This window comes from Prunus avium, chromosome 2 (genome assembly GCF_965620075.1).
Source record: "Prunus avium chromosome 2, drPruAviu1.hap1.1, whole genome shotgun sequence".
Taxonomy (NCBI): domain Eukaryota; kingdom Viridiplantae; phylum Streptophyta; class Magnoliopsida; order Rosales; family Rosaceae; genus Prunus; species Prunus avium.
Genome location: NC_142285.1, coordinates 11,928,407 through 11,942,232, shown reverse-complemented (window position 1 = coordinate 11,942,232; position 13,826 = coordinate 11,928,407). Strand labels below are relative to the sequence as shown.

Genomic DNA, 13,826 nt, shown 5'->3' with positions numbered 1-13,826 from the left:
CATTTATAGGCATACATAATATATATATATATATGTGGATTCGTTTCTGGGTTGAGATTCGTGAGATTGTGCTTCGTAAGTACTTTGTACATGTTTGAATGTTTAAGTTGTGGATTGGAAAGTGTTGTTCGACAACATACGCCTTGGATAGGGTATGGTTGCGGGGTTGAACTGACATAAGGGAAGGAATTGATAATGTGTTCAGTATGTGTCTTGTCGAATTTGAAGTTGTAGATGAATCTAAAATTTATCGTTGGTTCTGCTTTAAATAATCGTATATCATCTGAAATCGTGATTTGTCGAGATATGAACTATGTGTGGTTTGATCCCTCACCCAAGGGTACGTAGGTAGCCTAGGGTATCACCCAGGTGCAGCTGCGAAATAACCTATATTTAAGAGGTTTGACCTATACTGTTTAATAACCCAAACCTAAATTAATATTTAATTATTAATTTATTCATGTAAAAAACAATTTTACCCCGGAATATTTTATTGGTATAAAAGTTGACTTTTTGATTGGGAGAGAATTTGGAAATTTCAATTAGACCGTTGCGTAGGGCACGTCGAGACAAGTCCGTAGACACGTAGTGGGGTCGAATCGGAGTTGTAACGAAAAAGATACGATAAAAAATAGGCTAGTGCCATAACCGTAATTTTTGAAAAAACTATTTTTAAAAACCAGATTTCTCTCTCTCTCTCTCTCTCCTCTCCCCAGACTTCTCCCTCGCGCGAAACAGGCCGGCCACGTTTGGCCTGCGTCTGGGCTCTAACGACGGAATTCATTGATCCAGGTATGGTTTCTCACCTACTCTTCGAGCTCTAGCTGATGGTTGGGTAGGATTTAATCGATTTCTAGCATAGACAATTCGAACTGTAACCTAGGTTTTGGCCGATTTTCCAATCGAATTTCCAGCCACTTGCCATTGGAATTGGACGTTGCCATAGTTGAATAAAGTGTTCCACTCGTCGAGTAGTAGCTATAGCTGGAAGGGTAGCCATAACATGATTAGAACGCACCCTAAGACAAGATGGTGAGGTTTTAGAATGCACCCTAATTGTTCTAATCATGTTATGGCAGCAAGTAAACAAATTGATTCACTCATGAAAATGCTCACAAATAAGTCCATGGTGTTTGGATCAAATTGCATTGAAGATAGAGATGACACGTGTAGTTTTACAGAGGGATTTAGAAGATAGAGATGACACGTGGCGCAATTTTAGATGATGAAATTCTTATCTAAAATCTGAGATTATAATTTTTTAATAAATATCTGAAAATCTTATCTGACATCGGACACGTGATGCAATTAAGATGAAATATGAGATTATAAGTTTTTAATGAATATCTGAAAATCTTATCTGACATGGGACACGTGGCGCAATTTCAGAAGGTAAAAATCTTATCTGAAATATGAGATTATAATTTTTTATTATAATAAATATCCGAAAATCCTATCTGAAATAAGACACGCGGCAACCGAGAATCTCATCCGAAAATCTTATCTAGAATTTGATGGACACGTGGCAACCGAAATCTTATCCGAAAATTTAATTCGAAAATTTTATCCGAAAATGTTATTTGAAATTTTAGGTGAGAATTTTATAATAAATAGTGACACGTGGCAACCGAAAATATTATCTGAAAAGCTTATCAAAATTAATGGTTTAAGTATTAAAAAAAGAAAAGAAAATAAAGTAAAGTGATTAGTGTTTGCCCTTGCCCTTGCCCTTGCCCATGCCCTTTGAGGTGGAAGGCTGCCACTATTCATGTGAATAGTGTCAAACCTTGCCCTTGTCTTTTGGGGTGGAGGTGCTCTTAGGGCAATTCCACCCATTTGCCCTTTGCCCATGGCTAGGGGGGGCTAGGGCAGCTACTATTCACTTGAATAGTGGCTGCCCTTGCAAAAAACAATGTGTGTTTCCACCCGTTGCCATGACAAAGGGCAAAGACTATTCTTTTTTTTCTTTTTTTTCATAAATTTGTTTACCTAAACAATTAATTTGGATAATATTTTCATATAATATTTTTGGGTTCGTACGTGTCAATATTTATTATAAAATTCATATCTCATAATCAGATAAAATTTTCAAATAAGATTTTCGATTTCAAATTTTAGATAAATTTCAGATGAATTTCAAATTTCAGATAATATTTTCACCCTCTAAAATCGCGCCACGTGTCATCTCTATCTGCCTAAATTTTTCTATAAAACCAGAGGCTCATCTCATACCTCACACACCAGATCTTCTCTATATTTTCATTTCTCATATTTTAGAATTCATACTCCATTATGTCATACATTAGCAGGGTCTTGGAGGGGAAAGAGCGAGAAACTAAAGAAAGATGGCGTAGACGAGCTGAAGGCAAAAGGGTGCAGAGGGAACTAGATCAACAAGTTGTCATAGCAGTGGCTTTGCTTGAAGAAAGAAAACCAAGGCCGCCGCCGTGGTTCACAAGTCGGCCATGGCCTGAATGTGGACAGACATAGGCATTCTCGAGGTAAGAATCTTTTAGAAGATTATTTTATCCCAACTTCTCTGTACTCTGATGTTGATTTTCGAAGGCAATATAGTCTGCAACCCCATTTGTTCAATAAAGTCATGCATGATATTTGCAATTATAATGAATACTTTGTTCAAAAGTGTGATGCTGTTGGGGTTTTGGGACTTCTTCCCGAGCAAAAGCTTATAGCTATAATACGAATGCTGACGTATAGTTCATCTGCTAATCAGGTGGATGAGATTACCTGGATGGGGAAGTCCAGTACTTTGGAGAGCTTGGTAAGATTTTGTGATACAGTCGGAACTCTGTACACTAGGGATTACCTGCACAGACCTATGCCCAGGGACCTCCAACAGCTTCTTCAAAAAGCCGAAGCTCGAGGATTTCCAGGAATTATTGGTAGCATTGACTGCATGCACTGGCAATGGAAGAATTGCCCAACTACCTGGCAAGGAGATTGTGGAAATAGGAAAGGGCAAAAAAATATCATCCTTGAAGCCGTTGCTGGATTCGATACATGGGTTTGGCATGCCTTCTTCGGAGTTGCCGGATCTCAAAACGACTTGAACGTGCTGGGTTAATCCCCGTGTTCAACGATGTTTTGAGAGGTAAAGCCCCGAATATCACCTATTTAAACAATAATACCGTCTACTAGAATGAGTATTATCTAGCAGACGACATCTACCCGAGGTGGACCACATTTGTGAAATCTATTCCGCATCCCCTATTCGAGAAGCAAAAATTTTTGCTGCCTATTACAAAAAAGATGTGGAGATGTGTTTTGGTATCCTCCAAGCCCGGTGGCTTATTATTAGGATTGCAGCGTGCATGTTTGATGAGGAGGTGCTGTTAAGCTCATAATTTCATACATATACATGCCCAATTTACTTACTTCTTTTGCTTAGTTTCTTATAATTTTGAGTTATTTGCCTCCCTTTGTGTGTTTTGTAGGCCAAAAGAGCAAGAGAGCATAATTCATGCAATTCATGCATGTTAAGGCCTAATTTGGATGAAGAGAAGAAGAGCTTAAAGACAAACTCATTTTGGCTACAGCCCCCTGCCAGTCCAGTTCCGTAGGTCATATTGCAAGCTTCGTTTCAGCAACCTACATAGCTCGGATGAGGCAACAGTCTTCATGAAAGTTGTTCCAATGGGTGTGTACTATAACATATCCAAAATTCAGCCCCATTGGATAAATCTGGAGTCCGTCACCTAGCAAACACAGAACCATGCTCAGGATGGATTTTGTCAGCGAGCAAACTGAGTTAGCAATTTGTTTCGGCCTTAACTTCCTCCTCCGAGCTTGGATTGGGCCAATACTTGTGTGGTTGGATCATACACATTCTGAACTTCACAATGGACATCTTAAAGTCTTCATTTGATTCAGCCTAGCCCAAGTTGTAAGCCCTTGAAGTTGCTGGTCATGCTGACCTCAGGATGAGCTGGTTGGAAGCTTGGTCATGGTGAGCTAGGCATGAGCTATTGTAGCTGGTTGGAGGCTTGGTCATGGTGACATGAAGATGAGCTAGGGCTGCTGGTGGGATTTATTGCTGAAGTGCATCAACCAATTCAGATTTTATAATGCAAGTGTTGTATGCATTAGTGAAGTGCATCAACCAATTCATCTTTTATAATGCAAGTGTTGTATGCATTAGCCATATTGAATTCAGATTTATCACTCCCCTCTCCCTATAAATACCACATCCATTCCACATTCAAGACACAACAAATCCTGAGATTCACAACCCCCACAATTCACTCCAACCATCCTCAAACACTCTCACAATCCCAAACACTCCAACAATCACCAAAACAACTCCAGCAAACTTCTATTCCATTTCCCTACGAATTTCATCTTCCTTAGCCATCACCACTCACTCAAACTCATCCCAAATCACCTCCATATCCTTCATACATCTTTCTAGAAGTGGGGAAGCTCTTGGAGAAGCATTAGAAGTGGAGAAGCACTTGGAGAAGCCTTGGACACCACAAGAACTTCAGAAAAAGGGTTTTTCTACTCTTATTGCATTCATTATGTTTTCTCATTTCTGTTCAAGTCTCTTTTCCATTATGAGTAGCTAAATCCATAACTAGGGCTTCGATGTAACCTAACATGAATATTCTGGGTTTATAAGTTTGGAGTTTCAAGTTTGATTCATGATTCATGTTCTTATTCATTATGCTTATAAGTTAACATGCTTGTTTGAATGATTGATCACCATTAGAACTTGTTTGTTAACTATCTTGGTTTGAATTAAGAGTATACACCATGCTTTAATTCGAATTGAACTATGAATAGGAAGAGTATGTATGGACATTCGACAACAGGGATTAGATACATACTTGGTTGTTTAAAATGTTCTTCTATGCTTAATGGGTTCCTAATGCTTAATTTTAGGTTAGACAACAAATGATCAAATTAGGGAATTAGGAACACAAGGTTAGGACCAAACACCATGGCCTAATCATACTTTAGCTAGAATCAATCTTTGAATCTGAATTAGACTTGTTACTTGAATCTTTATAACCCAGAATTGAATTGTTATGGTGAATCGAATGCCCTAGTCTCCAAACCTGTGTTTTAACTTTCAAAACCACCCTTTGTTACTTTTGTTTACTTGCTTTCCGTTGCAATTTCAGTTTGTTCATTTCTTTCTATAATCACAAGCATTCTCACTTCAAAGTTCATTTTAATCTTGCTGCATTTGTTTTCAAACTCACTCTTGCTTTAAATTCTGTTTTAGATTTAACTTCCTAACTTCTTGAATTTGGTAATCTAAAGTACATAACTAATTTGAACTTCTCAGTCTTCGTGGGTACGACCTCGTACTTGTCTTGCTATACTACTAATTGCCCCGTACAATTGCGAGTTAACATATTATTAACAACAAATTTTGGCGCCGTTGCCGGGGACTGAACAAAAGTTCTTCCCTGGTTATGTGCCCAAGGTTACCCTATTCTTTTTAGTGTTTCTAATTAATCTAATTTTTTGTTTCAGGTAGTTTATGTCTAAAAATCCATTACTTGAACAAGTGAGGTCTTCGTTCCAACGTTCTAGATCTTTGAACGCAGGACCATCATTGCAACCCAGACGAGTGACCTCTGAAATTCAGAATCGTCTAGAAAGGGAGTTGTCAACTGCAAAAGAGCAAGCTCTTGCTACATTTACAAGTCTTGCTCTCCACACTGAACTTCCCGGTTCTTCACTTTCAAATTCGGAAACAAGTTCAGACCAAGAAGAAGAAGAAATGATGGCTGCCATTGAGTTCATGGGAGAACTTGATATCCCAACAATTCCAGCATCTCCTTCAAGCATTTTGCTGCCCACTGTAGCTCGAAATTATGAGCTTAAATCTTCTCATCTTAATATGCTGCCTTCCTTTTATGGTTTACCTAATGAAGATCCATTGACTCATATAAAGGATATTTTTAATGTTGTGAGTTCTTTTCCCTTGACAGGTGTGACAGAAGATCAACTTCGAATGAGAGTGTTTCCATACACTTTAAAGGATAAGGCGAAGTATTGGTTGAATTCTTTGAAGCCTGGTTCACTCACTACATGGTCTGCCATTCAAAAGAAGTTCCTGGAAAAATACTTCTCCACACAAAAGACCGACATGCTTAGGGACAAGATCTTGTTATTTGCACAGCAAGATGATGAATCGTTTTGTGAAGCATGGGAGAAATTCAATGGGTTGCTCAACCAATGTCCTCATCATGGGATTCCATTGAAGCTTCAAATGCGTATGTTTTATAAAGGACTAACCCCTTCTAGTCATAATATAGTCACCAATTTTGCAGGTGGTTCTTTTAAAACCAAAACTCCAGAAGAAACGTACGAACTCTTTGAGGAGATAGCTATGGAGACCCAACATACGGATACAAGAGGTAAACGTGTTATTAGTGGTTCTAATGATGCTTCTAGTGTGCAGATTTCAAAACTGGAACAAAAGCTAGATGCTCTTCTTGCATTAAACTCAAGAAGCCCTCCGAAGGAAGTGTGTAGCATTTGTGAATCTCATGACCATGCTACCACAGCTTGTCCACTTGGGGCTGGATATCCAGAATTTGTGCAAGAGCAAGCTAAGTTGGTAAATTCCTACAACCAAGGTCCAAGAAATGATCCATACTCTCAAAGTTATAATCCAGGTTGGAGGAATCATCCAAACTTTTCATGGAGAAATACCCAGAATCAAGCAAATCCCCCTTCATTCCAAAGGCCACAACAATCATCATCATCATTGGAAGATATAGTGAAGCAGATGGCAATCAACCAATCCAATTTTCAGCAAACTACACAAGCTGCCATCTCCAAATTGGAAGTCCAATTAGGCCAAATAGCTGCTGAAATAACTCAAAGAGTGCCTGGGAAATGGCCAAGCCAAACTGAGATCAATCCAAAGAACCCAGAAGCCAAGGCCATTCATGTGCTCAGATCAGGTAAGATCATTGATAATAAAGATGATTCTAATCTTTCAAATGATGTTGTGATTGTAGAAGATAAAGACGAGGAGACCATGGCTACGGAAGGAGAACAACTCAAAACTTCTCAATCTGCTCCTAAGGCCAAATCAGATTCTCAGAAATCCGATCAATTCCAATTGCATAAAAGGGATGACAAATTTGTGCCACCACATCTTCAAGAAGATAGATACGTGCCACCCGCTCCATATGTTCCACAGATTCCATTTCCAGGCCGTCTTAAGAAAGCAAAGCAAGATAAGGCTTTTAAAGAGATTTATGATATTTTGAGTAAAGTTAATATCAATTTGCCTTTGCTTGATCTTATTGAACAGATTCCTGCATATGGAAAATTCATCAAGGACTTGAAAACTCACAAGCTCAATTTCGCTCCAAATGAAGGAGTAAAGCTCGACCAGAATGTAAGTGCTGTATTGCAAAGGAAGCTTCCACCAAAACTAGATGATCCTGGCAGCTTTGACATTCCCATTAACATTGGAGGCAAGAAGGTTGGAAGAGCCATGTTGGACTTGGGAGCAAGCATCAATGTTTTGCCATATTCAGTTTATCAAGAGCTTGGCTTAGAAGGGATGAAGAAGACTTCAATGCGACTTGAACTAGCTGATCATTCTATAAAATATCCAAAAGGTATTGTAGAAGATATTCTAGTTCAAGTTAATACACTAATTCTCCCTGCTGATTTTGTAGTGATGGACATGGAAGACAATCCAAATGGAGATCGTGTTGATCCCATTCTCCTAGGCAGACCATTCATGGCCACTGCAGACACAATCATCAAAGTGAAAGATAGCACCCTCTCCATGACTGTTTTGGGTGAAACTGTTGAATTTAAAATGCTTAATGCTCTATCTCAACCTTCTATCTCTCTTGATTCTTGCTTTTCAATTGATGTTGTGGATCATGAGGTTTCTTCCAAAATTTTGCAGAGAAAGTCTAATGATGCTCTAGAAGCTGTCTTAACACAAGAAGAGGAAGATCTTTGTGAACCGGAGTTCCAAGAAGTGGTGGCTGCCTTAGAAGTGTTTCCGCCATACCCACCATCCTTTAGGCCACCAATCGAGCCTCTTGGACCATCATCCACGAAATTGGAGCCATCCATTGTCATCCCACCAAAGCTAGAACTTAAACCTCTTCCCAATAATCTTAAATATACATATTTGGGTGCTAACGAAACTCTCCCTGTTATAATTGCTGCAGGTCTCTCCTCACATGAAGAAGAGAGCTTAATTAAAGTTCTAAAAGAGCATAAAACAGCCATTGGGTGGACCATAGCAGACATCAAAGGAATTAGTCCAAGCATGTGCATGCACCGGATTTTAATGGAAGAAGACAGCAAACCATCTCGTGATGCCCAAAGGAGGCTAAATCCCAACATGAAAGAGGTGGTTAGAGCTGAAGTTTTAAAGCTACTCGATGTAGGAATCATCTACCCAATTTCAGATTCTAAGTGGGTGAGCCCTGTGCAAGTTGTTCCAAAGAAGTCCGGAATCACCGTTGTGAAGAATGAGAAGAATGAGCTAGTTCCTACACGAACTGTCACTGGTTGGAGAGTTTGCATTGATTACAGGAAGTTGAACACATCCACTAGAAAAGATCATTTTCCCTTACCTTTTATTGATCAAATGCTTGAACGTTTATCTGGCCATGCTTACTATTGTTTTCTTGATGGTTTTTCAGGTTATAATCAAATTCCCATTGCTCCGGAAGACCAAGAGAAAACCACATTCACATGCCCATTTGGTACGTTTGCTTATAGAAGGATGCCATTCGGTTTGTGCAATGCCCCAGCAACTTTCCAAAGATGCATGATGTCAATCTTTTCAGATATGGTGGAACGATTCATTGAGGTATTTATGGATGATTTTTCAGTTTTTGGTTCCTCTTTTGATAATTGTCTTCACCACTTGTCTCTAGTGCTTAAAAGATGCCAGGAAACAAATCTGATTTTGAATTGGGAGAAGTGTCACTTCATGGTGAGACAAGGCATTGTGCTAGGCCATGTGATTTCAAGCAAGGGAATCGAAGTGGATAAAGCCAAGATCGATCTCATCTCAAATCTTCCACCCCCTACCTCTGTTAAAGGAATTAGAAGCTTTCTAGGTCATGCTGGATTCTATAGAAGGTTCATCAAAAATTTCTCAAGCATTACAAGGCCATTGTGTAATCTCCTTGCTAAGGATGCTGTTTTTGAGTTTAATGAAGCTTGCATGGAAGCTTTTTCTACCTTGAAGAGGGAGCTAACTTCAGCCCCTATTATCATAGCTCCGGATTGGTCTTTACCATTTGAAATAATGTGTGATGCCTCTGACTTTGCTATTGGTGCAGTTTTAGGTCAAAAGAAGAACAAGCTGCCCCATGTGATTCATTATGCTAGCCGGACCTTGAATGATGCTCAAATCAACTACTCCACAACAGAGAAGGAGTTGCTTGCTGTGGTTTTTGCTTTAGAAAAATTTCGTTCTTACCTTGTTGGTTCTAAAGTAATTGTTTATTCTGACCATGCAGCCCTTAGATACTTGCTCACTAAGAAGGATGCCAAACCACGCTTGATTAGATGGATTCTCTTGCTGCAAGAATTCGATTTGGAGATTCGAGATAAGAAGGGATGTGAGAATGTGGTAGCTGATCATTTGAGCAGAATTGTGGTTGAAGAAAAAGGAGGAGCTGTGCTACCCTTGAATGAGACTTTCCCTGATGAACAACTATATGCTGCCCAAGTCAAAGAGCCATGGTATGCTGATTTTGTTAATTATCTTGCTTGTGGTGTTCTTAGAAATGATCTAACTTCTCAGGATAAGAAGAAGTTCTTTTCCATGGTGAAACATTATGTATGGGATGAACCTTTCTTATTCAAGCATTGCCCGGATCAACTCATCAGAAGATGTGTTCCAGAAGAAGAGCAAGAAAGCATACTTAGGCATAGCCACGAATTGGCCTGTGGAGGTCACTTTGGAGCTAAGAAAACAGCACTTAAAATTCTGCAATCTGGTTTCTTTTGGCCCACTCTATTTAAAGATGCATTTAATTTTTGTGTTAAGTGTGATAGGTGCCAAAGGATGGGGAACATAAGTCGCAGGAATGAAATGCCATTGAATAACATACTTGTTGTGGAGCTCTTCGATGTGTGGGGTATTGATTTCATGGGACCATTCCCATCTTCCTTTGGTTATACTTACATACTTGTTGCTGTTGATTATGTGTCTAAATGGGTGGAAGCCATAGCCACCAAAACCAATGATTATAAGGTGGTGCTGAAGTTCTTGAAGGATAATATTTTCACAAGGTTTGGTACTCCAAGGGCTGTCATTAGTGATGGAGGCAGCCACTTCTGTAACAAGCCATTCGAAGCACTCATGAAGAAGTACAACATCACCCATCGAGTCTCTACACCATATCATCCGCAAACTTCTGGTCAAGTGGAAATAAGCAATAGAGAAATTAAGCACATCCTGGAGAAGGTGGTGAACAATACAAGGAAAGATTGGGCAGCTAAGCTCAATGATTCATTATGGGCTTATAGGACTGCATATAAGACTCCCATTGGAATGAGCCCTTATCGTCTTGTGTTTGGGAAAGCTTGTCACCTGCCAATGGAGCTTGAACACAATGCTTTTTGGGCCATCAAGAAGTTAAATTTTGATCTAGACAAGGCAGGCCATGCAAGAAAGTTTCAGCTCAATGAATTGGAAGAAATTAGACATGAGTCTTATGAGAATGCAAAGCTTTACAAAGAACGAACCAAGAGTTACCATGACAGAAACATTCAACGGAAAGAGTTCTCCAAAGGTATGTCAGTTCTTTTGTTTAACTCACGTTTGCGTCTCTTTCCAGGAAAATTGAAGTCTAGATGGCAAGGCCCATTCACCGTGGTCAATGTTTCTCCCTATGGAGCTGTGGAGATTCAAAACCCTAAAGATGGCTCGACTTTCAAAGTAAATGGACAACGTTTAAAGCCATTCTATGAGGGAGTTTCAGCTGGCATCCAAACTGGCCATGTGGTAGATCAACTTCCCTTCGTACCATCAACTTAGCTGATTGCACAATGTCTTGCCAAGACAGTAACTAAGGCGCTTCTTGGGAGGCAACCCATGTGTTCAAGAAGAAGGTGCTTGGTAGCAATCGACCTAATCGCATCAAGGGGAAGCATTTCAATCCTTTCTCTTTACTTGTTTTGTTTTTATTTTTAAGTTTCTGTTCCTTTTTATAAATAAATAAATATAAAAATTAAAAAAAAAAAATTAAAAAAAAAAAATTTCATATAAGCTAACTTTTGGTAACCCCAGTGAGCACCTCCGTCAATACAGTGTCTAGGAGTTCTTTAGGCGACACCTTCGGTGTCTAAGAAGTTTGGGTTTTAAGCGGGACCATTGTGACCCCTCCAACCTTCCCGGATCCCCTGGCTGTGTTTTCTGAGGCCCTTAACTGGTCATCCATGAGTTGCTTATATATTCTTTTTTTTTATTTATTTATATTTTTCCTAAACCTTCTTCTAAACTTTTCCCTTTATCATTTGTTTGTTCTCAATCATCTTTTGTATGCTTTCACATTGAGGACAATGTTTAATTCAGGTCTGGGGGGAAGGTTTTCAAATTTCATTCATTTGTGTTTCAATTTTTGTTCATTTGTCACTAATTTTTTTTTCTAAATGTCATACAATCGATGCTATGGAGCTGCCATTGAGGTTTTCATATCAGAATTTTGCACTTCACAAAGCTTTGGCTCTTAGAATTCTGGTGGCTAAAGTACCATGCTCAAATTCTTGAAGGAAAATAGTGGAGACTACCCTAGTGAGCTATATCGAGCCTAATTGCTTTCTTGAGAGGGTTTAAAGTGTTCTATTTCTCATCCATACTTATTTTCTTCAATTCACTCTAATTGATCTCATCATTTCATTTTGATCGAATACTAAGGATGATTCTCTTTTGCAGATATCATATGCTTGCTCTCATTCATGAATGAACTCATTGAAGTGATGCTAGGCTATGTGTGTATAACCATTCTTTATGCTTTCTTTTCACCCTACCCATATGTGTGTTCCATTAGCCCTCTTGAAGCCAAACACTCAAAGCCTTTTCTTTTATCACCCTCATCATTTTCCCTACCTTTGTATCTCAATCTGAGATACTTAACCTCTTGTAGCCATACCCTATAACTTAGAAATATACCAAGGTGTGCCAAGATAAAGTTTGATGCAAGGAAGTTGCTGCCGTGTACCTAAATGAAATTTGGTGTGAATCTGGGCAATGAAGTTAATGAAGATGCAGATCAAATCAACGAAGATGAAAGTGTTTCGATTTGATCTAAGTGTGAAAAATAAAGTCCATGCCAGGTGATACCATGAAGTTTGCTGCCATGCCAATCTAAATCAATGATGCCTTGCAGATTAATGAAGCATGCAACCTTGGTATGTTCTTAAGTTATTTGTTTTTCCTTCCAATTCTTCCATTTCCCCTAAACCTTAGCCTTTCATTACAACATTGTGAAAGACCTAGCTGATCTTTGAGGATGTATTCATGGGTGCTGGTAAGTATGTGTGTATCTCTATTCTTAGTATTTAATTCCTTTCATGAGATCTAACCAAATTTGTGCTTCTATTTCATACACTCACTTATGCTTTCTTGAGAGAATTAAAACATAGGTTCTGAGTGATTGAGTGTTATCTGTGAGAATTAGAGTCGAAGCATGTTCTCTATTCAAGGTTTGAGTGTGCTTGCTTTGAAACTGTGTGCCTTTGAGCTATAGCTTCCACTTGTACACACTGATTGATGACCTATCTTGGCAACTCTATGGTGTTGAAGGTATGACTAAAACTTTCTTTCATTTTCATTAGTTGATTTCAAAGTTGTTTTTCTAACCATTTTGTTTTGTAGAGTTAGAAAAACGTTTGTGGGTATCGTATCTGTTAAACCCTCAGGAGACACAACTCCTCCTACTAGGGATGCCTAGAGGTTTAAAGGCTTGTTGCATACGCTCAATGCAATCGAGTTACCTACGAAAGTGGTCTAGTTAACTTCTTGTTTTGTTTTTATCTTTGTTTCTCTTTTGTTTTGCTCGAGGACTAGCAAAATCTAAGTTTGGGGGTGTGTTAAGCTCATAATTTCATACATATACATGCCCAATTTACTTACTTCTTTTGCTTAGTTTCTTATAATTTTGAGTTATTTGCCTCCCTTTGTGTGTTTTGTAGGCCAAAAGAGCAAGAGAGCATAATTCATGCAATTCATGCATGTTAAGGCCTAATTTGGATGAAGAGAAGAAGAGCTTAAAGACAAACTCATTTTGGCTACAGCCCCCTGCCAGTCCAGTTCCGTAGGTCATATTGCAAGCTTCGTTTCAGCAACCTACATAGCTCGGATGAGGCAACAGTCTTCATGAAAGTTGTTCCAATGGGTGTGTACTATAACATATCCAAAATTCAGCCCCATTGGATAAATCTGGAGTCCGTCACCTAGCAAACACAGAACCATGCTCAGGATGGATTTTGTCAGCGAGCAAACTGAGTTAGCAATTTGTTTCGGCCTTAACTTCCTCCTCCGAGCTTGGATTGGGCCAATACTTGTGTGGTTGGATCATACACATTCTGAACTTCACAATGGACATCTTAAAGTCTTCATTTGATTCAGCCTAGCCCAAGTTGTAAGCCCTTGAAGTTGCTGGTCATGCTGACCTCAGGATGAGCTGGTTGGAAGCTTGGTCATGGTGAGCTAGGCATGAGCTATTGTAGCTGGTTGGAGGCTTGGTCATGGTGACATGAAGATGAGCTAGGGCTGCTGGTGGGATTTATTGCTGAAGTGCATCAACCAATTCAGATTTTATAATGCAAGTGTTGTATGCATTAGT

The 13,826-nt window shown here is 39.1% G+C and overlaps 1 non-coding gene across 1 annotated transcript; it reads right to left on the bottom strand.

Moving 5' to 3' along the window:
• Positions 1-6,121: 6,121 nt before the first annotated feature.
• LOC148296517 (small nucleolar RNA R71) lies at positions 6,122-6,228 on the bottom strand. Its single transcript, XR_015834162.1, has one exon. It is a non-coding gene; the product is annotated as a small nucleolar RNA R71 (small nucleolar RNA).
• Positions 6,229-13,826: the final 7,598 nt, after the last annotated feature.